Raw genomic sequence first — 24,164 nt, forward strand, 5'->3', positions numbered from 1 at the left:
AGATTTTGGATACTAACCTTTTATCAGATATGTCATTTGTAAATGTCTTCTTCCATTCTGTCACTTGCCTTTTACTATTTGTCATAGTTTCTTTTGCTGTGCAGAAGCTTTTTATCTTGATGAAGTCCCAATAGTTTATTTTTGCCTCAGGAGATGTATCTAGTAAGAAGTTGCTGATGTCAAAAAGGTTACTGCCTGTGTTCTCCTCTAGGATTTTGGTGGTTTCCTGTCTTACATTTAGTTTTTTGGCCTTTTTATTAAAGGTCCAGATGCTGGGGGTCAGGAGATAGGAACCTGCAGCAAAGCAGTATCTATTGATAAGTATCTCGTTGAAATATTATGGAAGTTTCAAGAGCAACCATTGACACCTGGGCATTTTCAAAAATGACTGATTTAACTTCCGTACCATGTAATTTAAATTTTGTTATCTATTTTTTGAGAGAGAGAGGGTGTGTGTGCGTGTGTAATTAAAAAATACTTAAAGCTAGAGATTTTAGACTTTCCTTGCAACCTGGGGCTCCCATCTGTGCTTTACATTTAAATTTCAAATTCTTCAGCTAGGCCTTCAAAACAAGCTCTCATACTCTCATAATTGAAAATAGAGAACTGTGTGGTATTATCTAATCAGTTGATCTTTGCACTGCATGATAAATTTGTGCTTTCTATGCATCCTTATATATATTTAATATTGACTATATTATTAAAATTAATTAAAAATATATATACTACCTAGCTTAGCTAAAAAGTTCATGGGAAAATACTAAATAGGAACCTGTAACAATGCTAATCATTATATTCAAATATTTAATTCAAACTGTAATAAAGATACATGATAATAAAGTTAAGTATATTATTTTAAATAATATAATTGAATTTAGTAAGTTTGTGGAAATGAGAGATCAGATATCTTAGAAGAGATTGCTCATCATTAATTTTAGGAGTGAAAAAAAAGCATTCCACTGATATATAAATGTGTTGTGTTACCTTTATATGTTATAGCCACAACTCTTACCTCCCATCCATGTCCTGACTCTTCTTGTTTAAGCTATTGTCTATCAAGGATGGAAAAACAGTAAACACACAATTCCAAACTATTTCTATTTTTAATGTTAAATTAAAATATAAAATAAATGAAAATAACTTTGTGAACTCACAGATGATTTCTAATCAATACAATTGTGTATACATTGTGCCCACATTTATATTTATATATGCTTTATCCTGCTAAGGAAACCTATATATATGTCTAAAGGTAACCTAAGGCACATTAACACTTTCAGGAGTTTACTTGAGTAAAATACTGATTCGAATTGGTAAGTAACCAAACTGGAAGAAGTTATGGACACTCCACCAACAGGAACTAGGGGAAGAGTTTTTAGAGAAGAGAACAGAAGCAAAGCAATGAAGTTATTTGGCTATACCCTGAACACTTGTCTTATTTGAGAAAACTCAGTTGGCTGATTGTAATGAGTCATTCTTAAGTGTCATTTTCTTGGATTCTAGCATATGAACTCTGACTTAGGCTTTGGTTTCTGTATGTAGGCTATCAAGGCATTAGGGCAACTTCAGTCTAATGGCTCAGTCTTATTTGATTTACTTTAACATATCCCATTATTTGTGTAAAACATAATCTAGCATTCCTAGTTCAGGAATGTTCAACATGATAATAAGTTTTCATATGTGAGAAGCATTGCAGTGAACAGCCTGATGCCTGTATCTTAACTTTTTTCCAATACTTGTCCAAAAATGTTTTTTAGGTAAATTTCCAGTTGTAGAAATATTGTACCAATGAATGTATACTTGTGGACTTTACAAATGTTTCCAGAAAGCAGTCAAGTCAAAATAAAGCACTGGCATTATCATTTTATTCACTTGCTGCCAAAATTATATGCAACAATTCCAATTTTCTGTTGTTGTAAGCTGGCGGTTTTTATTTTTGTAGCTGAGTATTGTTTCACGTCTTTACTGACCATATATATTTCCTTTTGTAAATTGCCTACTTACGTCTTTGCCTATTTTTTAAAGTATTTCTCTTTTTCTCATTTATATGTAATAGATATTTAAAAAATAACAGTATTAACCCATTTTATAATAAGTATTATATCCACTGCTTCTCAATTTGCCATTTATATCTCTGTTTCCTTTGTTCATGTGTTTTGTGGTGTGCGAGGCACTGGCATATGTTTCTTTGCTCTGTATAAGTTTTTGATGTTCATGTAGATACATCTTTCCTTGCCTTTTTTCAATTTTTGATGTCCTGATAAAATAGTATTCCACATTTAAGGTTTGTAAAAGTTATATTTCATGTTTCTATAATACTGGCGTTTTATTATTTCATATGTTGACATAATCCATCATAAAATTACTATTAAATATTATGAAACACTTATAGATTTTTTTTCAAATGGAGAACTGTTTTTTTCCTGATTTAAAAACAGCCTTATAATTAATCCAAAAATAACTAAAGGCTTTACCTAGTATAATCACAATGCAACATTACATTCAAGGAAATGTGGAAGTAAATCCATTCTTCTCTTGATTTGAATGTTCCACTTGAAACCCTGAGTACCACTTCTTGAGCACCCCTCGTCGCTTTCTCCTCTCACTGTACATATTTCGTCCATCCTCCCAGCTGTGCCATCTTCACATGCTTGGCACGAGTTAAATAGTGATTTGCTAAGAATTAGCTATTTGTATACATAATCTATGTTATTGCCTATAAAAACTGTATTGCCTTTGCAGTAATAGAATACATTTTAAAATAATGACATAAAACAACCACATAATCCATTAATTTCCCCCTAATTACTAGTAGACTAGATTAGTTCCTTTTTTATTGTATCGTTGACACACAATGTTCCTCGTTGACTCGGCAAGTTCTATACATGATGCTGTGTTCACCACAAGTACAGCTATCATCTGTCACCACACAACGCTTTTACAGTACCATGAACTGTATCCCCTATGCTCTACCTTTCCTCTCCTTGACTTACTTGTTCCATTACCAGATGCCTATACTTCCCACAACCCTTAGTCCATCTTTCCCATTCCTCCACCTCCTCCTCTTTGGCACTGTGAGTTCTCTATATTTATGGGTCTGTTTCTGCTTTTTGTTGTTTGCATATTCATTTTTTTTAGATTCCACATATAACTGAAATCATATAGTATTTGACTTTGTCTGTCTGATTCATTTCACTTGGCATAATACCTTCTAGGTACATCCATGTTTTTACAAATGCCAAGATTTCTTTTTTAATGACTGGATAATATTCCAGTGTGTGTGTGTGTGTGTGTGTGTGTGTGTGTGTGTGTGTGTGTGTGTACACTTGGGCTGCTTCCATATCTTGGGTATTGTAAACAGTGCTGCAATAAACATGTGGTACATAGTATTTATAGTATTTTAGATTACTAGAATGTAACTTCATAAAGCATATTCTTAATCTTGATTTTTTTCTAGGCACAGGAAAAGTCTCCTACCTAATTCAGTTAATATTCTGATAAAATGATATATACTTTTTCAGGGATAAATGAATGGTAAAATAGGTTTTACCTAAAATCATAATTTATTCTATTAATGTTTTTGAGAAGAGAGGGTGTGTGTTTTTTTCTTGTTAAATTTATCATATATATTTAGACTGTGTTTGCAATATATTTATAATAATATATTTAAAAGCTTTTAACAAAAAAATTATGTTTTTATTTATTTTTGAGACAGAGAGAGACAGAGCATGAGCAAGGGAGGGGCAGAGAGAGAGGGAGACAGAATCTGAAGCAAGCTCCAGGCTCTGAGCTGTCAGCACAGAACCCGACACGGGGCTCGAACTCACAGAGCATGAGACCATGACCTGAGCTGAAGTCGGATGCTTAGCTTACTGAGCCACCCAGGCGCCCCTTTATTTAAAAACTTTTAAAGGGAGATGCCACTCTGAGTCAAACAATAAAAGTAATGTCTTAGAAGTGTTTATTATATATTTCCTTTTTATTAGTTGGTTTTGTATACTTTTAAAAACTTCTATATCTTGATAATCCTTTATATTTGTGAAAGTTTTCTAGATTAAATCCCTCTGTCTTTCTAAAGAAATGATTTTAAGTCAGGTTTTATGCTTCTAAAGGAATATTAAATGCGTTTTATTATTCTCACTTACCTAAAACTTTTGTTGGATTAAATCTCAAAATAGCTTTTCTAGTTATCTATTCAGGGACTGGCATGAGTTATATATGACTCCAGATCTGTTTCACTCAAATCTAAAACTACTTTTTAGGTGTGACAAAAATCCTGACGAAGATGACAGATTTTTTTTTTTTTACATACTTGAGATCAAATTAATTCATTAAATGCATACATACAGAATTTATAAGCGATCATTATTTTAGGATCCCCACCTGTAAAAACTAATAAGAATGATCCTTCAAATACTCCAATTTATTACAACCTAAATTTGAAAATAAGCTCCAATGTTTCCTTTATGATCTGTGTTCTGCATTTTTGTCACTATATAGCAAATGACTTCTGAATAAAATTTGAGAAACTGAATAAAATAGAAATTAAAAAAAGAAAAACCTCTAAGATTGCCAGTTACTTCCAAGTGGCTGAGAACTTTATTATCCTAGAAAGCAAAAAAGTCTAAACCCAGAACTGAAATTTAGTCATTTACCCGAGAAAATGTATTAGCATATATCATATAGCTTTTAACCCCCAAAGGAAATTAGCAGGGACTTAACTGTTGTCAGTATCAAAGGAAAATACTAACATAGCACTCTATTATAGACATATTTGAATTTTACATTTCATTGTTTTTATTTTCAAAAATACTTGAAGGCCAAGTCTTTTTGGTTTTGATTTTGATTTTCTTGTACTACTACTTTCTGTCATTTCTAAATTTACTGTTATCTGTGACTACATGTAATTAGAATGAATATTTAAGATATTAATCTGTTGCCTGCATTATAAACATTTAAATAGCAAATTTAAAAAAAAACACTAAGATTTCTACTCCTCTTATTTCTGGACTGTTAGTTTGATGTGTCACCTTGAGTGGGCTAAGGGGTGCCCAGAGTGCCAGTACACCATAATTTCTAGATGTGTTCATAAATGTTTCTGGAAGAGGTTAACATTTGCAGAAGTACACTGGGTAAAGAAGATATTCTGTCACCAGTGTAGGTGGGGGGTCATCCATTCTGTTGAGAACCTGCATCAGAAAGGCAGAGGGAGGGCTACTTTATTCTCTCATCTTAAGCTAGGACTTTAATTCCCTCCTGCCCTTGGACATCAGAGCTACTGGTTCTCTGCTTTTTGGACTCCAGCATTTACACTAGCAGTATCCCGCTCTGCCCCTCAAGTTTTCAGGCCTTCATCCTCAGGCTGAATTATCCCAGCGGTTTTCCTGGTTCTCTAGCTTATAGAAGGCATATCATGGCATATCTGAGACCCCATATTTGTTTGAGCCAATTTTCACAATAAACCTTTTCTTATATATTTACCTTATGGAGGACCTATTGGTTCTCTTCTGGAGAATCCTGAAAAGATACCATTTGGCTATTGAATCATAGGAACAATTTGATCACTAGCATAGACTATGGGAATACCTGCAATGCGCTTGTCCGAGAAATGCATCTATTAAGTCCATAATAAACACTAACAAATACAGGGTAAGATTTATAGGTAGTCTCTTGGTAGTGAAAGATTTCTTACTGTTTGTTTCTGTTCATTGTTAGCGCATCTGGTAATAATTTCTTTCTATAACTATCTCAGTAATTCATTCAAAAACCCTTATCTTTTCTCAGCCTGGGTCACAATGGAATTCTTTATTCATGTTTATAGCAGATTGTCAGTGTTGGAATGAGTCTTGTTTAGGTGGTTCCAGATGGTTAATTCCTTTACTTCTGCAAAATGTTGTGACAATTCTGTGAGATGTATTTTTTCAGAGTTTGAGTTCTGAAGTGTGAAGGAAAGAGAAGGTAGACCTTAGAGAGATACTAGATCAAAAGCAAACATACAAACACACAAACAAAAACACCAAGTAAAGAAGTTTCCAGAGACTCACATTATGATTCAGCACATTCACAGTGAGGAGTGGAGGCAGGAATTTGCATTTTCCACACATATATAGAATCCATCTTCCTGAAATCTGGCTTTCTTCATTAAAATGGCAATTTTTTTTATTCCAGTAATTCCAGAATATTACTTTGAACTAAGGACATGCTCAGTAAGTATTAGTGTAGATTATAGATCATAGAGTTTTGATTTGATAGGATCCTCAGCAAACATCGAAGCCAATTTCTTTACTTTATTAGTAAGGCAATTGGACCCAGATGGGTAAAATTGCCTCCTGAAGAAATCAGTGTCAGAGCCACCATGTTAAGGTATGTTATTTAAGTCAGCTGCTTGTCAGATATATATCACTAGTCACTATATGTGTTAATACTACTAAAAAGGAATGAATAAGAATAATCCAAACAATTATTAATAATGCATAGTTCTCAGAAAAGAAATTTAAGAGAATGAAAAATAAAATGATATTTTAAAGGAAAAGGGACTCCTGTTTGTGTTTCAGGCTTTTTTGGAGTATAACTTCCTAAAATGATGGGCAATGACTCCAATGAGTTGTCTTCCTAATTACATAGTCGCATAATGGTAACACTGTCAAAGGGGCTGGTTTCATCCTTTAGACATATGTACTAATTTTGTTCCATAATAAATATCTATGGAATGATTAAGAAATTTTTCTGGTTTGAACCCCTGGCTTCAGGGGTCCCTGGGTGGCTCAGATGGTTGAGAATCTGACTCTTGATTTCAGTTCAGGTCACAATCCTGGGGTTGAAGGATCGAGTCCCATGTTGGGCTCCATGAGTGTGGAACCTGCTTGAGATTCTCTCTCTCTGCCCCCCCTTACTCTTTCTCTCTCTCCCCTCTCTGTCCCTCTGCCCATCACTCATGCTTGCTCACTCTCAAATAATTTTTAAAAAAAATCACTCATTACTTGTGTAGTTTTAGTTTCAAGATAATCTGTTTCCGTCTCTGCCCCTTTGACAACAGAACATCTGCTTACTCATTCTCTAACTTTGAGAAACTGCTCTCTTTTCTGGGTGGTTTTCCTTCCAATTATGTTTTAGAATTCTTTAGTAGAAAAGAAAAATTCAGTGAATATAAATTTCTAACAAAAATGCTGCTAATTTCAATAATAAAGCAGAAAGAAATATTTAAGACCGTGAAGTTCAAGTTACACATATTAAAACAAAATTAATCCTGTTCTATATGCAGTATGTTTTTTTAAAAAAAGGATAAATTGCCTTTACTTGAGTTTCTATGACGAACAGCTTTCTCCTGGGAAGCCTTACCTTTTACTCTGCCTATTTCTAGAGGCCGTTAAAAAATGTTTAAAGAAGACAGCTTAGATAATACAAAAGAAGTCTATTTAACACTTCCTGGAGTGGAAAGTTTCACTGCAGAGAACTGCAAAATGGGTCTGAAGATAAGCATTTTTAGGATAAAGCATAAAGAATAAGGAAGAGAACAATATAAGATATTTGATTAATTAGGGCTACACAGTCCACCTCATTTGGGGTAAGAAGGTCAGAGTTGGCTTGGTGTTTGGGCATTGACCGACTGGATATATTGTTTCTGGTCACACAGATCATTTACAAGGACACAAAGTTTAGCTTCGTGTAGCTGAGGCAGGTGTGCTTTATCTTGGGACTTGAACTTTATTTCAACAGTCCACCTATTTGATCATCCTTTTGACATTCAAACAATATGATCAAAATATAGGTCTTGGTGTGCCTATCAGTTATCATTGCCTCTTTGGGACTCAGTGTATTGTTCATAAGAGATGATGTCAGACTCCTTTTCTTGGAGCTGGAACTCCTATTCTTAGAGTTCGTCTGTTCCCTTTTGTTATTATAGTCAGAGATGATCTGTTCAGCTGGTCAGTGGTTGCCTACATGCATTTGAAATTTTTGAGATGATGCAGCATATTAGGGAAATAATAATAATTATTAGCAGCAAAACAATGCCCATGGTTTGGAGCATGCTTTTGAGTCAGGGTTCCCAAGACCCAAACGTACTAGAATCAAACAGATCAAGAAATGATCCCAAAGAGGGGCAGACAGGCTTACCTTGATTTGTTGTGCTTTGCTTCATTGCACTTTGCTTTACCACACTTTGCAGATGTTACATTTTTTACAAATTGAAGGTTGTGGCAAACCTGTGTCAGGCAAATCTGTTGGTGCCATTTTTTTCAATAGCATTTTCTTACTTTTTTGTCTCTTTGTCACTTTTTGGTTATTCTCACAATATTTCAAACTTTGTCATTATTAAATTTGTTATGGTGACCTTTGATGGGTGATCTTTGCTGTTACTATTGTAATTACTCTGGGGAGCCACAGACTGTGCCCATGTAAGATGGCAAACTTAATTGATGAAAGTGTGGGTTCTGAGTGCTCCACCAAGTGGTGGTTCCTGTCTCTCTCATCAGGCCTCCCTATTCCCTGAAATATAGCAGTATTGAAATTAGGCCAATTAATAACCCTACAGCGGCCTCGAAGTATTCAAATGAAAGGAAGAGTCATATATCTATCTCACTTAAAATGGAAAGTTAAAAAAGATGAGGCTTATTAAGAAGACATGGGAAAGCTGAGATATGCCAAAAGCTGGGCCTCTTGTGTCAAATAGCTAAGTTTTGAAAGCAAAGGAAAAGTTGTCTTTTCCTTCATCAATTTTTTTTAAGTTTTTACTTAAATTTCAGTTAACATACAGCGTAATAGTAGTTTCAGATGTACAACATGGTGACTCAGTGCTTCTATACGACACCTGGTCCTCATCATCTACTTCTGTCATCCCTCTACCCCCTTCCTTCTGGTCACCATCTGTTTTCTATATAGTTAAAGTCTTGGTTTCTTGGTTTGCCTCTCTCTCTTTTTTCCCCTTTGCTCATTTGTTTTGATTCCTAAATCATACATATCAGTGAAATCATACAGTATTTGTTTTTCTCTGACTGACTTATTTCACTTAGCATGATAGTCTCTAGTTCCATCCATGTCCTTGCAAATGGCAAAATTTCATTCCTCTTTATGGTAGGGTGATATTCCATTGTGTGTGTGTGTTTGCATATATCACATTTTCTTTATCCATTTGTCAATTTATGACCACTTGTGTGGATTCCATAATTTGGCTATTGTAAATAATGTTGCTGTAAACATTGAGGTGCATATATTCCTTTGAGCCCCTGTGCTACTTTATTCTTGAGCCCCAACCTGACAGTTGAGCTGCCTGCATCTGCAACACCTGCCAACCTGTGTGCCCCAGGCAGGCAGGAAGTTCTCAGGACACCAAAACAAGACAAGAAAGCAATAGTTGTCCCCGAGAGAGAGAAGGTTGACAACCAATAGGCACCCCAAAACCAAATTAACAAGAATCCGAATTTTGAAAGGAAGGGACACTGAGAAATTTTACCTTCCTTTCTTGACCAAATACTCCAGAGAGCTGGGAGAGCTGACAGTGATAATTCTCAGTGTTTGCTGGCTCCTGCCAATTTTCCTAGGATCCCATCAGCAGGGGCCTGAGTGAGTAGAGTTTAAATAGTGAATATAGCTCCGATATCCACCAGAGGTTGGCCATTGATTTTAATTTTGGTTTCCCTTTGGCTCTTTAAGGAAATATCTGGTAGTAGTTTACCAGAGAATCCCTTAAAATCCCATCAACTCTGATAGGGGCCTGTATGGCGGCCCTCCTTTAAGGGTTGACATGGGGGTGTTTGAGTTGGTGTACAAGGATTTGACTTAGGTTTACATTCTTGTCTCTTCAGGGTGGAAAGACAGTTCAGATAGAGGATTGATAGACTGAGTACTAAGGTAAAGGAGGTTAGAAGGGAATAGAAGGAGCCATGTCAATCTTACAGTCTTGTTTTAGGTCCCTTTTGTGTCTTCCATTTTTCATTAGCCTTTTCCAATGAATCTTTCAATGAAGCTGTTTTGAAATCTTGAAGCCTTCTTTAGGCTTCTGCATTCCAAATAAAATGGGTATACCATTCTATATGTTTGATTTGGGAAACCTTGCTTTTAAGTGCACTTCTTTAATGATCAATCTTGTCTAATTGGAATAGTCTCCATAATGGCCATTGTAATTCTAGGTTGTCTTAGTAATATTTTGCTGTTTTTGTTGATATCTACAGCTTCTGGGGACCACAATTGTTAGACGTAAAATAAGAAGATATGCTGAAAGGTCCACACTCAGTTCTTTGAAACTTCTAGGATTCTACTTCTTTAGCTAAGCCTGGGGTCTCTTGGAACCAAATTAATACCTGAAAGTAATGTGCCACTAAGTTGGGGATTTTGTGGTTTTTTACCGTGTACTTGGTTGCATGAAAATTTTCTTGAGATTGGCAGTGACCTAGTATTGATATTCCTCATTTTGTGACCAACTTATCCTTCCTAGAATGACCATCTTAGACTTAGGTAGTAAGCCGTCAAACTACTTTTAAGTATTTTACTGGTGCCCACCAATTTTGTGACTTTGTCCTCTGAAATTCCCATTAGCAAGAGATGATTCCTTTCAGGAGATTTCTTTATAGTGATGGATGCCCTAATGGCATCCCCCAAATCTCCCAGCACTTTAGGCTATGGAGTTGCCTTGAGGCTTTGTGAGTTCCCTAATAGTTTCCACCTGTTGCATACTCTTTTCATTTTTTTGTGTTGATTTATTCATTTTTAGAAAGACAGAAGGAGGGGAGAGGGAGAGGGAATGCATGCAAGCAGGAAAGAGGCAGAGAGAGAATCCTAAGCAGGTCCTGTACTGTCAGTGTGGACACTGGCGTTGGGCCTGATACCACAAACCAGAAGATCATGACAGCCTAAGTCAAGAGATGAACACTTAACTGACTGGACACCCAGGTACCCCAACTCTTTCCTATTATAACTACCCTGGGGTCTTTCCAAGACCCAGAACCTTTATGGGAACTTTTTTTTTTTTTAAACAAACTTTGCTTGGACCAGATGGCTGAATGCCCTTAGGCAGAGCTCAAACCTGAGTCACTCACCCATGCCCTCTGTACAAATGAGAGACTCAGTGAGTCCATAGGGCGCAATGGGCACTTGTGTACATTTCATCCTGCCTGGCTTCCAATCCCATTCCTCATGATGAAAAAGTTAAAAAAAAAAAGGTGTTTTTATTTATTTTATTTTTTTTAATGTTGATTTATGTTTGATAGAGAGAGCATGAGAGGGGGAGGGGCAGAGAGAGAGGGAGACCCAGTATTGGAAGCAGGTTCCAGGCTCCGAGCTGTCAGCACAGAGCCCGATGCGGGGCTCAAACCCACAGACCACAAGATCATGACCTCAGCCAAAGTCAGATGCTCAACCGACTAAGCCACCCAGGCACCCCCCCCAAAAAAAAAAAAGGTGTTTAAAGAAGACACTTTAGGTGAGGCAGAAAAACTTGAATACTTCATGAAGTAGACAGTCTTCTAATGGAGCACTGAAAAATTGGGTGGGAGGCATCAAGCCTTTATAGGATAAGGAATAAAGAACAAACACAGCAAAAGGGAATATTCCTGACTGGCTTAGGCCACACAGTCAACCTTGTTTGAGGAGAGAAAGCCCAGAGTTGTCTCGGTGTTTGTGGATTGGCTGACAGGATATACTGTGTTTCTGGTCATGAAAGCATTTGTAAGGACATGAAAGTTACCTAAGTTTGCATTTGCTGATGTGGCACCCCGGCAGTTGTGGCACCATCTTGAGTCTAGAAGGTTCTGTCAACAAGGTAAATCTCATTATTCTGCCCATCCCTTCACTACCATCCTCTTCCCAGAGGAGGAGCAGGATCTTCTTTTTCTCATCAGGAAGAGTGTCTGTCTTTTTTGTTAAGAATCTAATAAACATTAGAAAAAGTTAAAAGTAGGTGCTTAAATGATGGGCCATATTAAATTCTCACAACTCCATATGTTTCTATCCTAGGGAAAACTAAGGTATTATATTTTTCCATGTTCATTTTTTATGTTTTTTAACAGCCAACCTCTAGTGGCTAATATTTTATGGAAGTTGGAAAGGAAGTCTGGCTCAGAGTAATGGTTTTTCTTCCTGCTGTGTCACTCAGAAACTCCCAGTGGGTCTTCAGTTCACTGAATTCAATTGATCATAATCCCTGGATGAGGAAACACTCTAACTTTTGTTCCATGCATGGATTTTTAAAATTAAATTCAATTATTAATTTAATGATCATTTATGAAAACACTAGCAATTAGACCATTGCTAATAATTTATATGTGCTTATTGACTCCTCTACTACTTAATCCCATTTCCTTTGTTCACACAAAGTAAATGATGTCATTGATTTTTCATTGCTTTTAAAACAGTTTTATAGAATGTACATTTAGCAATATTTGTTTAGTTTTAGTGGATTTGAATTTTTTAAAAATTACCATAATTTAATTTTCCTTAGGTATTTATTTATGCTATCAAGTACCTTTAAAGTGTATTTATTTATTCTGAGAGAGAGAGAGCAAGCGAGTGAGTGTGGGGGTGGGGCAGAGAGAGAGGGGGAGAGAGAGAATCCCAAGTATTCTCTCTGTTGTCAGTGCGGCACTTGACACAGGCTCAATCTCAGGAACTATGAGATAATGACCTGAGCTGAAATGAAGAGTTGGACACTTAGCCAACTGAGCCACCCAGGCACCCCTCAAGTAACTTTAACATTTTGTAGATTAAAACAAAATCTTTTTTTTTTAATTTTTTTTTAACGTTTTATTTATTTTTGAGACAGGGAGAGACAGAGCATGAACAGGGGAGGGTCAGAGAGAGGGAGACACAGAATCTGAAACAGGCTCCAGGTTCTGAGCTGTCAGCACAGAGCCTGACGCGGGGCTGGAACCCATGGACCGAGAGATCGTGACCTGAGCCGAAGTCGGAAGCCCAACCGACTGAGCCACCCAGGCGCCCCGAAATCTTTTATCTCCTGATTTCTGGTAGAAATCCAGGGTCAGGAATTTGAAACCAGCTCAGTTGGAAGGCTGGGGTCAAGGTCTCATGAATTTAGAGTTGGATTTCAGCTGGATTGTAATCTTCTGAAGTCTTGATTTAGGATTGGATGATCCACTTCCAGAGTGACTTAGTCACATGTTTAATAAGTTGGTGCTGGCTAACTGAGTCCTGTCCATGTAGGCCTCTAAATGGAGAGGCTTAAGTGCTCTCACAACATGGCAGATGATTTCTTATAGAGCAAGCTATCAAAGAGACCCAAGCAAAAGTTGTAATGTCTTTAATGTCCTCACCATGAAGTCATGTATCATCACTTCGCCCATAGTCTGTTGGTCATATAGGTGACTGATTCAGTATGTGAGGGGATTACTCAAAGGCAGGGAGTACCAGGAAGCAAGGATCATGGGGACCATCCCAGAAACTGGATATTATAATTTCTCTTGAATATTGTCATTTATTGGTGGGGGGGGGGGGAAACTAGACTCATCCTGTATGTTTCCTTTACTCTAACACTACTATATCTACACTACTGTGTGTGTTCTCCACACATCAAGCAGTTCTGCAACACCAGCTGAATGTCTTACAATTTAACTCAGTTCTCATACTGTCTACCTGGAGATGGTGCCACATGTCACACGTTAACGGCTCAGTCCCCACTCCCACCCTCCCCTCCAAACCCCTGCTTCAGATGCCGATTCCAAGTCTAGGTTATCTGTGCTTCTGACCAATTGACTGTAAATAAAAAATTCTACAACCTCACCCTCAAGTTTGATTAATTTGCTAGAATAGCTCACAGAAGTCAGGAAAATAAATTTACTGGGTTGTCAGATCATTATAAAATGATATAACTCAGGAACAACTAGACGGCAGAGATGCATGGGTCAGAACATGTTGGGAGGAGTGTAGAGAATCCATTTCCTGTCTGAGTCTGCCACTCTCCTAACACTTCCATCTCTTCACCAACCTAGACTGTCTCAGAATCCCGTACTTGTGGGATGTTGATGGGGACCTCATCACGTGGGCATGATCAGTAATTAACTCAATCTCCAGGCTTTTTCCCACTTGGTGTAGAGAGGGGTGGAGTTGAAAGTCCCAAGCTTTAAACATGGCTTGGTGTCTGTGGTGGCCAGCCCCCATTCCGAAGCTCTCCAGAAGCCTAAGAAGAGCTGCCTCATTAGAATAAGGGGTAGTCCTGTCACTCAGCAAATTCCAAGAGATTTAGGAGCTCTGAGGTAAGAACCAGAGTCAAAGACCAAAAGACGCTCTTAGTGCTCTTATCATTTAGGAGATTGCAAATTTTAGGAGCTCTGTGCCAGGAACTGGGAGCAGAGACGAGTACATATATTTTCTGGTATTTGACATGGCATTTGAGTTGTATTAGTTTTGTTGTTGTTGACAGTATTGGTATGGACAATCTTCTACATGTTTCCGTATATATGCGTATAAAGATTTCTCTTGGATCTATGCCTAGAAATGTGATTACTGGATCATGGAGTGTTTGATTCTTTAACTTTATAAGATAATGTGTTTTCAAACATAGTTATACAACTTTATACTCCCAACTTTCTACGGAATACTGCAAATCCATATATCCTCTTTAGTACTTGGTATTGTTGGTGTATTTTTTTTTTCCTTTCCGCCCGTCTAATTTGTGTAGATGACACCTCATAGTGGTCTTGATCTGCACTTCTCTGATTGCTAATGAGAAGATGAAACTGATCTTCCAATGTGTATTTGCCATGTTTCCTCTTTTTTGAAATACAGGTTAATGTCCTATACCCATTTTTTGACTTAGATTCTTGATTTAGTATTGATTGGCAGCTGTGTTCTATATATTCTTTTGTTTGCATATTCTTTTAGTCTTTTGTTATTTACATATGTTAATGACAATTATAATTTCTTCTCCTGGTTTGTATTCCAGCTTTTCTGCTTATTTAAGGTATCTTTTGATGAACAGAAATTAATGCAGTAATTTCCAAGCTTTTGAGGACCACACATTTCTTTGAACGTCCAAGGAAAATAGTGGCTTGTCCTTCCAGGAAAAAAAAAAAAACAACTCATTCACAAATTTATGCATACAATTTTAAGGAGTTCCTGGACTCAGATTTATTCAGGCCCTGAACAAATAGCATCCTTCCTTGAGAAATCTTGCTTGAGAATCTAGACATCTTCTCAACTTCCACTCTATATTCCTGACTTTCATAAGAGCCCATACCATCTAATATGATTTATCAAGATTTATAAGTAATGTTCTTGTTCTTTTTTAAAATTTTTATTTTGAAATAATTTCCAACATGAAAAGTTACAAGTAAAAAATTTCTTTAGGTCCTTTATCTCTCCCGCTCTCTCTCCTCTCTCTCTCTCTGTCATATACACATACACTTTTTTTTCCCTGAACCACTTGAGAGTAATTTTCAGTTATCATGCCTTCAAAATAACTCAGTATATATTTTCTGTGAATATGGATATGCATATCTGAAGTACCACTTTGCAATTATTAAAAGGCTAAGGAAGCATTTCAGAATATATGATTAAAGATACATAAAGACTAAATTCAGTACACTAACTTTGATTAGGTCTTCAGCTAGAAGGGAAAACATTAAAAATATTAAGGAAAAGAATTTTAATATTCTTAAATTAAGCTGTGGTAATTTGTTAAATTGTTTGCATTAATCATTTAAAATCAGAGTACTTTTTTTTTCTCCCTGAACTATGTAGAAAATGACACATTCTTTGTTATCCCTGGTTATCTTATAAAAATTAAATCTACATCCTTGATATTATCAGCTTATCGTATCTCTAATTATAAGGTTACTATATATTGCGGCTTCTAAAATAATTTAGGTCCTATTTCTTAGAATACTGTTTTAACTCATGTTTTAAGTAATGAAAGTTTTAGTGAAATGCTCTACATTTTCTTTTAAGATGGATTAATTCTAGATAAACTTCCATATATTTCAAATGCTAAACCCTTAAGCATTTGCTTAAATAGTCACAGTGACATAATCTGATATAGTGTGTGTTCACTACAGAGAGTCGTCACACTTGGGACTCCTGGCTCCCTCCTCAGGGAGCTACTACATGTTGGACTGCATCTGGCTGTCTCCCAAAGCACTTGGGTACCATTTAGTAAGGTGAAAAATGGTATTTCACTCCTCTTTCTTTTCTCCAGGGTACACATCAGTGATTGTTATCAACTCTTCTGAGGTTAATCTTGTGGTTACTCTACAACTTGATAATTTATTTCTGTGTTTTAGCAAGATGAAGATTTACTAATTTTTACTTTTTAGATATTTTCTTTTAAAAATAAAGTAAAAAGCATAAAATAGGCTTTAGTCTATCACATTAAAAATTCTGTACAATAAGAATTCCCAGTTCACTTTCTTTTTCCTCCACTGCCGCCATTTATCAACTTTTAAATGCTCCCATTTTTCTTCTACATGCATTCTTTAATGGTATCATTGTATACACGTGATAATGTTTCTATTTTTCCACGATGGATTTATTTAACTGGGGATAGCCCATATCAAAGAGAGTCCATGTTCCTCTTTCTCTCAGTGTCTTATCCTATCTTTTTCACATGTGTAAATTATACTTGCTCTTATTTTCTTCTACATCACAATGAAGGTAATCTGTGCTCACCTGCATTCTTTGATCTTTACATCTGCTAATTTTTACTTCCATTAGTACTTAGTAACAACTTCTGATTGTCTATTTGAAAATCTGTCTTCTCCCATGTCTTTCAAAAATGACTTAAAATTTTGTTCACCCTAACTTTTGCATATAATTTAACCCACTCCACACATACTTCTCTACTTCATGCATCTCTAGGTACTCAGGTTTTCTGTCTGCTTCATTATATGGTTAAGTTGTTTGGTAACGCTTTAGATTGATTGTACCCGATATGAAAGCAGAGCCAGGATCTATTGTAAACCTTCCCTCATGATCTTTATTCTTCCTTCTGCTACGCACACACACACACACACACACACACACGCGCGCGCGCGCGCACACACACACACACACACACACACACACACACAGACACACTCACGTACACATTCGGACCTACTACCTAGCCAACGGTCATACACAGAGTAGAGACATAGGAAAATAATTGGATAAGTGAATAACCTGTGTGATAAGTAGTAGGAAATTTTTTCTATTAATAAAAATGTGGGGAACCATAAATCTCCAATTGCTTGACATTACTACTTAGAAGCAAAAGCTGAAATACTGAATGATTTTTTTTTTTCTGGATTCTACAGTCTCAACTCTTGATACTCAAAAATGTGGTCTGGGAACAGCTCAAGGCACCACCAGGGAGCTTGTTAGAGAGTTCAAACCTCAGTCAACTCAGTCAGAATCTGCATTTTAACAAGATCTCCAGGGGATTCATATACAGAGTCATGTTTCAGGAGCAATGTACCCTACTAAAGTTGTAACAAGCTGAGGTTCATTACCATTTTTGCACATCTGTGTGGGCATTTGTGTTCACAATTTAATATATTACAATTGTCAATGTTGACATATTTGAATATTTTCCCTATAAGCATATTTTTTTCTTCATGTGGTGTTTGAGTCAAAGTCACTACAATGATAATTTTCTTAGACTGTGAGAGTAAAACCTTCAAAAGCCCTTAGTGTAACCAGTACCTACATGTAAGGTAATTAAATGAGTGCTTAACAGATAATCAGTTGATTAGAGAACTAATTAATGAACAAAACAGTGAGGATAATACAAGATTAGGGAACCTTTTGAAAGGATAGTAATATTGTTCTGTTGCTTTATACATAGATTGCCTTTGTGCTAACGAGGATCATTGGCTCAATTAATGACATTTCAAGCTAGTGATTTTTTAGTACTTTGTGCAAAGGCAGACCCAGAGTGACCCAAGCAAATGGAGTCTCTGAGGACTTCTAAGACAAAGGGAAATAATCATATAATATTCATTTTAATATAGGTACCTTTTTAAAGTTGTATTCAATGTCCATATGGATTGATTCAGTTAATTAAATACTTACTGAGTTCCTAGGATGTGTCAGACAGTTTTGTAGGGGTACCCATAAAGACAGTAAAATGTGGTTTCTTTGCCACTTGATTTGTCATCAAGTGGGCCAGGAAGGCCTAGACACTCTTAACTAAAGGAAGTATAAGCTAACTTGTAGATGGCAGTAGCACTTTGTGGGGTATCTTTTGGTTCTCCAGAGGGGAGGAACAAAACAGTAAGACGTGTGTATATTTCTGTATATAAATATATTTATTTTTAAGAAGTTGGCTCATGTAATTACTCAGGCTGGGGAATCAAAAATCTGTAGATTGACCTGACAGGCTGGAAGCCCAGAGAAAAGCCAGTGATGGAGCTCAAGTTTGCTGGCTGTCAGGCTGTAGCCTTCACTGTTGCTCAGGGGAGGTCAATATTTTGTTTTGTTCAGGCCTTCAACTGATTAACCCACATTATGGAAGGCAACCTGTTTGCATATTGTTCACTGATTTATGTTAATCTTATCCAAAAATACCCTCATAGACACATCCAGAATGTTTGAACACATATCTAGGCACCATGGTCCAGCCAAGTTGACGCAAAATATTAAGCATCACATGGGGGTAGAGATGAAGGTGTTCTGTCTTTGGACAAGATTACAGATAGCTTTGTGAAGGTTGTAGTGTCCCAGGTGACCTTTTGACGACGAAAGGGTTAGCAAGAAGGACAGAGTAATTTTATGTTGAGAGATAGCACCTGATTAACAAAAGTACAGAGTCAAGGAATTATTTGTGGGATGATAGGTTGTGAGCTGACCAGAGCAGGAAGTTTGGAAAGAAATGCATTAGCAAATAGACCTAAAGCCACCTTTGCAGCCTAATTACAAGGGTCTGTGAAAGTAATGCTAAAGAAAGTGAACTACAGTGAGGTTTCTGGAAGGGGAATGATCCTGCCTGACTCAGAATGTCTGTCTGCCTTAGCGGTAGAGGTTGAAGTGCATGATAAAAGGGAGGCAGACAGACAAGTTAGGATACAATGTCTATATTTGAAGTAAATCGAAGTGCAGATCTGAACGAGAACAATAGCAAAGGAGGGATGGAAGAGAAAAAAGATATGTGAAGGAGATAGCAGTAGACGGATCTTGGACTTTGATGGAATGTGGAACTATTTTGTTGAAGTAGAAGAAAATTTTAGGCCAGGATCCTATATCCCTGACTGAAAACAAAAAATGATTGCCAATCATTTCTTCCTTACAATTTGTGCAACATATATTGAAGTTAAAACTAAATAAAAACAACTACCAAAAGACTATTTCAGTTGAGTAAAAATGTTGAGCTGCCTTTTTATGTTAACCTATAAAATATAATTCTTTCTGCAGACTAATTGGTGGAAATATTCTTACCACTGCTGTGAAGATTATAGGCTCACTAGGGCCATGCAGTTTTAACCTTGGCTCCAATCAGGCAGTCATCTAAGACAGCATGAAATCAGCCTTCAGTTGCCTGTTGTAATGCATATTGTCAGTTATTTAAAATTAAGGTTAAAACTCACCTTCCTCCATTCCCTTCCTGCCTTTTTCCTATATTTAGAGAAATTGAGGCATTCGAGGGTGTTTCTTGTTTAAGGGAATCTGCTGATGGAGACTTACCGCCATGCACCATGTCGATCAGACAGCTTTGTGTAGTGCGTGTAGCCATTTCCCCTTTGCTCAGGGGCTGAAGGGATGGATTATAGTGTTGGCAATATAAAGGAAGATTAGAAGTAATTTGATTTTTATCATTTTGTCTACTCTGAGAAGTGCTTGTGTTTGTAGTGGAAGGGCATGGTCCTTTCTAAGAATAACGTGCACTCTGTCCCTCGAGTGAAAGGAAGGAGGCAGCCAGAGAGTTTGAAATGTTGATCATATGGCTTAGCTTCTCCCATCGGGATATATGGTAGTATCATTAATCTTGATAGGAAACTCAAGAGCAGGAACAAAGGGATTTTATTGTTTTCCTTTATTTGTTTTTGTTCTCATACTGGACATAGAGGGCAAATATGAGTCAGTATTAAATTTGAAAACTTGCAAGAGAAAATGTGCAAGTTAGGGTCCAGAAAAAAAATTAGGGCATGTTGATAAGTCCATCATGTTCTTTGAAATATTAGGAGTCATGTGTGTTATTATATTAATTTTAGTAAGAATGGGTGAAAACACACAAATATTTACATTTCATAAAACTTTTAGAAAATGTATAGTTAATCATATGAAATCAAACTGATATATCCAAGATATTAAAATATTCCCATTATGTGAATAATAATATGTTGATTAAGTTGAAACCACAATCATTAAGATTTCCCTAGGAAAAATAATGTTAATAAAAGGAAGGTGCTTGTTGTGATGAGCACTGGGCTATGTAAGTGATGAATCACTAAATTCTACTCCTGAAACTAATATTACACTATATGTTAACTAACTAGAATGTAAATAAAAAAGTGATACAAAATTAGTGTTCTAATACAAATTATTCATCATTAGTGTATTTTTGCTTTAAAATAGTGAGAGTCTACATCTGTCTTAGGTACTGGAATATGAAGCTTGTGTTTTTCAGGCGACTGTCACTCTGAAAAGATGTCACTGCTTTGTATTTAGACAACTTAATGAAAATTTGAATAATATACTATTAATTATATTGTACAGCATATCATTTAAATCATATATACCAGTAACTAGACAATAGTCTATTATATTCTATAGAAGGAAATAAAAATTAGATTTAACTCAGATACTAGATTGAGTTAAACACATTCAATGTGACGTGAAAATTGAAACACAGAGATGGCAATTCTAGAAACTGAGTCGTTTTCCTTGGGTACTTAAATCTGTTCCCCTTCTGAAAACCCTTATGATTTCAATTTGCCATCAGAATAAAGCTCAAAGTCCTTATTATGCCATATCATACATTCCATGATGGGATACTAACTTTATCTTGATCTCTTTATCTCGATCCCATGATGGGTTACTAACCTTAACTTGATCTCTTCCCCCTACTCTGCTTGTTGTTTCTGTTGTTGTCTGAAAAAGCCATGCTACCGAATGCATTTGTGTGTTCCTGTGAAAGCTGCTCCTCTTCTTGGAAAACTCACCTGTCAGTGTGACAGATCCTCTTTATCTGCAATACTTCATTCAATTATCAACTCATTTATTAAAAAAACATCTTTTTGCTGTGTTCCCTGATTTCCTGGGTACATCACTCACATGCTCACTTCCTTCTGCATTTAATAGTCACCTTTGCATTTTATTGATACCATTAGTTTATGAGTCTGTCTCAACCACAAAACAACACACTTTTTGGTGACTGATACCACGTCATATTCTTCATTCTAACAATACATCCTGGCATAGAATACAGGTTCAATGGAAGTTTCCCAAAAGAGTAAATAAATAATGACCTCTGTGCTCTAGACGGACATCTCTGCTCATGCAAATAAATCGTGAGAGTATAAAAATACCATCTACATATTGAAAAAAACTTTATAATATTCAACTTTTACTATGTAAATTATATGTGTGTTTACCTCTTTTACTCCCCCTTCCCAACACACACACAAATAGGCTAACCTCTGTGAGAAGTAAGAGAAAATAGTTAAATTAAAAAAAAAATCATTCAACACAAAAAGTACTTATTCAACACCTATTGTGTATTACTTTCTATAGTAGATAAACTGATGATAGAAGTTTGCATACTATAATTTTTCAAAAGGTTCTCACTTCCCAGTACAAATTTGCTAGAACTCTTAAACAAATTTAGGTTGGCATCATGTTTTAAGCATACTTCAAAACAACTTTGTGTTATATGGACAATTATTACTCTCATTTTATTTTTAACAAATGAATAACAGAGGCACAGAGAGCTTAAAAATGCTTTTGAAGCTCATACTACAGTATTGGAACTTGAAGTCCAACCTAGTAAGTCTGGCTCCACACTCTATGTTCTTAACCACTATATGCTTGCAGTAGTTGATGATTTTAAGGAGTTCATGGTTTGTAAGAAGTGGTGGATTTAGAGATGAGTAATACAAACAATGGCATAATATAAAAAAAGTACTCTGAAAGAAAACAAAGGAGTGCTTGGCCATGAAATTGTTTAGATCAGAGATCAGCAAACTACAGTCTACCGGCCAAATATGGCCTACAGTCTGTTTTTGTATTGCCTACTGTCTCAGAATGTGTTTTTACATTTTCCAAATGATTATTAGGAAAACAAAAAGAAAAATATTTTCTTGACATACAGAATTTTGTGAAATTTAAACTTTGGTGTTCACACATAATGTTTTATTGGAACATAGACATACTAATTAGCTTATTTGTTTCTGAAAGCTGCCTCCCTGGTACAACAGATTTGAATAGTTGTTGGAGATCGCATGGCCTATAAGGCCTAAAATATTTACTATCTGGCCCTTTACAGAAAAGTTGTATGAATCCTAGTCCAGAGAGAGCTTTTTCCACCAACTGCAGTTTGGGAGGAAGAGCATGCATGAATATAAAGCCATGGAGACGTGAAGGATCTTGGTGTGTTTAAGAAGACACAGATAGTTGAGTATGGCTAATGTCTATCTGCCAATTGAGTTGCAGTTTATGGAAAGAAATTCCATTTTTTTTTCAGCAGGAAGTAGAAACTATTGAACTGTTTTAATGGACCATTCCTCCTTTTTCTAAGCACTGATAAATAAATGTTGATTTTGCTTCAAACTTAATAACCCATGTTGGTTTCGTACCTTTTAAAAATGAGTTCTTTCTTTCTTCTCATCTTCCTGTCCAACAGGCCATGCTGCTTCTTACCATTATTGACAAGGTTTCCCGCATGAGGAATTGTTTATCTGCAACCCATTTTTCATAGGATAAGCCTCTTGTGAGTTCCTTAGATGAGATGTATCTTACAAAGAAATGTTCATTATTATTTTCATTGTTTTTTTATTCACATCATTGTCATTTTCATTACTGTTGTCATTCATCTTTCACCATCTGTTTTCCCCTTGCTCCCTAAGGTTTTTCTGCTACACTTCATTTCTTATTAGGAATTTGTCTTATTTGGTAGATGTATCTTCATTATTTTCTTACTGCCTTCTTTCCACCTACCAGGTGACTGGTGTGTGTGTGTATACGTGTGCATGTACATGTATGTAACAGAGGGTCCAACCATGTTAAAAAATTTAACTGGTATCCACTTCTGTGCATAAAATAATGGTCAGGACTTAAGATCCATCATCCTGCCAATGAAGTTTCTAGATATTAATCTGATTTATGAGGAGTATTTGGGTTTCGTTTTATCTGTTAAGTGAATTCTGTCAGTGATCAACTCACTGACACCATGAACAATGGCCAGGACGGGACCACTGGAATCTCATTTGAAGTGAGAGTTCTGTGAATGATCAGCACAGTTCTCTTCCCTTCCCCTTCCTTCTCCTACCAAGTGTTCTGTGATGCCACATTACAGAAACAGTAAATCATACTCAGGAATTTCTTGATGTCAGGAGGATGAGTGTTTGGTGGGAAATGGTGACCATCAGCAGCTTGGTTTTGGATCCTGATGGGGAAGGAATGCTAGGTAATAAGGGGTCACAGCCAAGAAACTACACAATGTTAACTCTAAATTATGATTACCATTCTTGCACAAAAGTTTCTTAAATAATAAAAATACAATTTTAGATTTGGAGAAATCTTCTTAAACAGATAAGATATTATTTCTTTTCTATTTCCCATAATGCTTAAGTCATTCCTGGTGTTCCGGTAAGCAACTGAAACGGAAGAACTGTTTCAGTTCATTATCACTATAGGACATTACATGGAAACTCAATCCATTAAAAGAAAAGAAAAGAAAAAAAAAACCCACTGCATTTCATAAAGTCTCTAAATAAATTATTTTGGCTGGCGCGGTCACTGGAAGAACACAGCCTCTTATTCATTCAGTGTTTTCCTTTACAGAACATTAAATCACATGTCAAATGGTTTTATAAAATTAGAAATGTCACACACATGGTACAAATCCTTAAAATGCACAGCTAGACATAGTTAAAAATCATATATATATGCTCTCTGTTATTTTTTGTCATACAGATTTTAGTGCTTAATAAAGTATACGGTCTACTGGACTAAAATCTTATTTTATAGAATCATGTAAAAATGAGAACAGAAGTCTACTCTGCATGTAGTACGTAGAATTAGGATTC

The 24,164-nt window shown here is 36.1% G+C and overlaps 1 long non-coding RNA gene across 7 annotated transcripts in view; it reads right to left on the reverse strand.

Annotated features, from left to right (window-relative positions):
• Positions 1-24,164, reverse strand: part of LOC122237849 — an 88,146-nt gene that overhangs the window by 53,265 nt on the left and 10,717 nt on the right. For all 7 annotated transcript variants that reach the window (XR_006216536.1, XR_006216535.1, XR_006216538.1 and 4 more), the window contains one exon: positions 22,713-22,870. This is a non-coding gene — a long non-coding RNA (uncharacterized LOC122237849). The remainder of the gene's footprint in view (positions 1-22,712; positions 22,871-24,164) is intronic.

Source organism: Panthera tigris, chromosome B1 (genome assembly GCF_018350195.1).
Source record: "Panthera tigris isolate Pti1 chromosome B1, P.tigris_Pti1_mat1.1, whole genome shotgun sequence".
In the NCBI taxonomy this organism is placed as follows: Eukaryota; Metazoa; Chordata; class Mammalia; order Carnivora; family Felidae; genus Panthera; species Panthera tigris.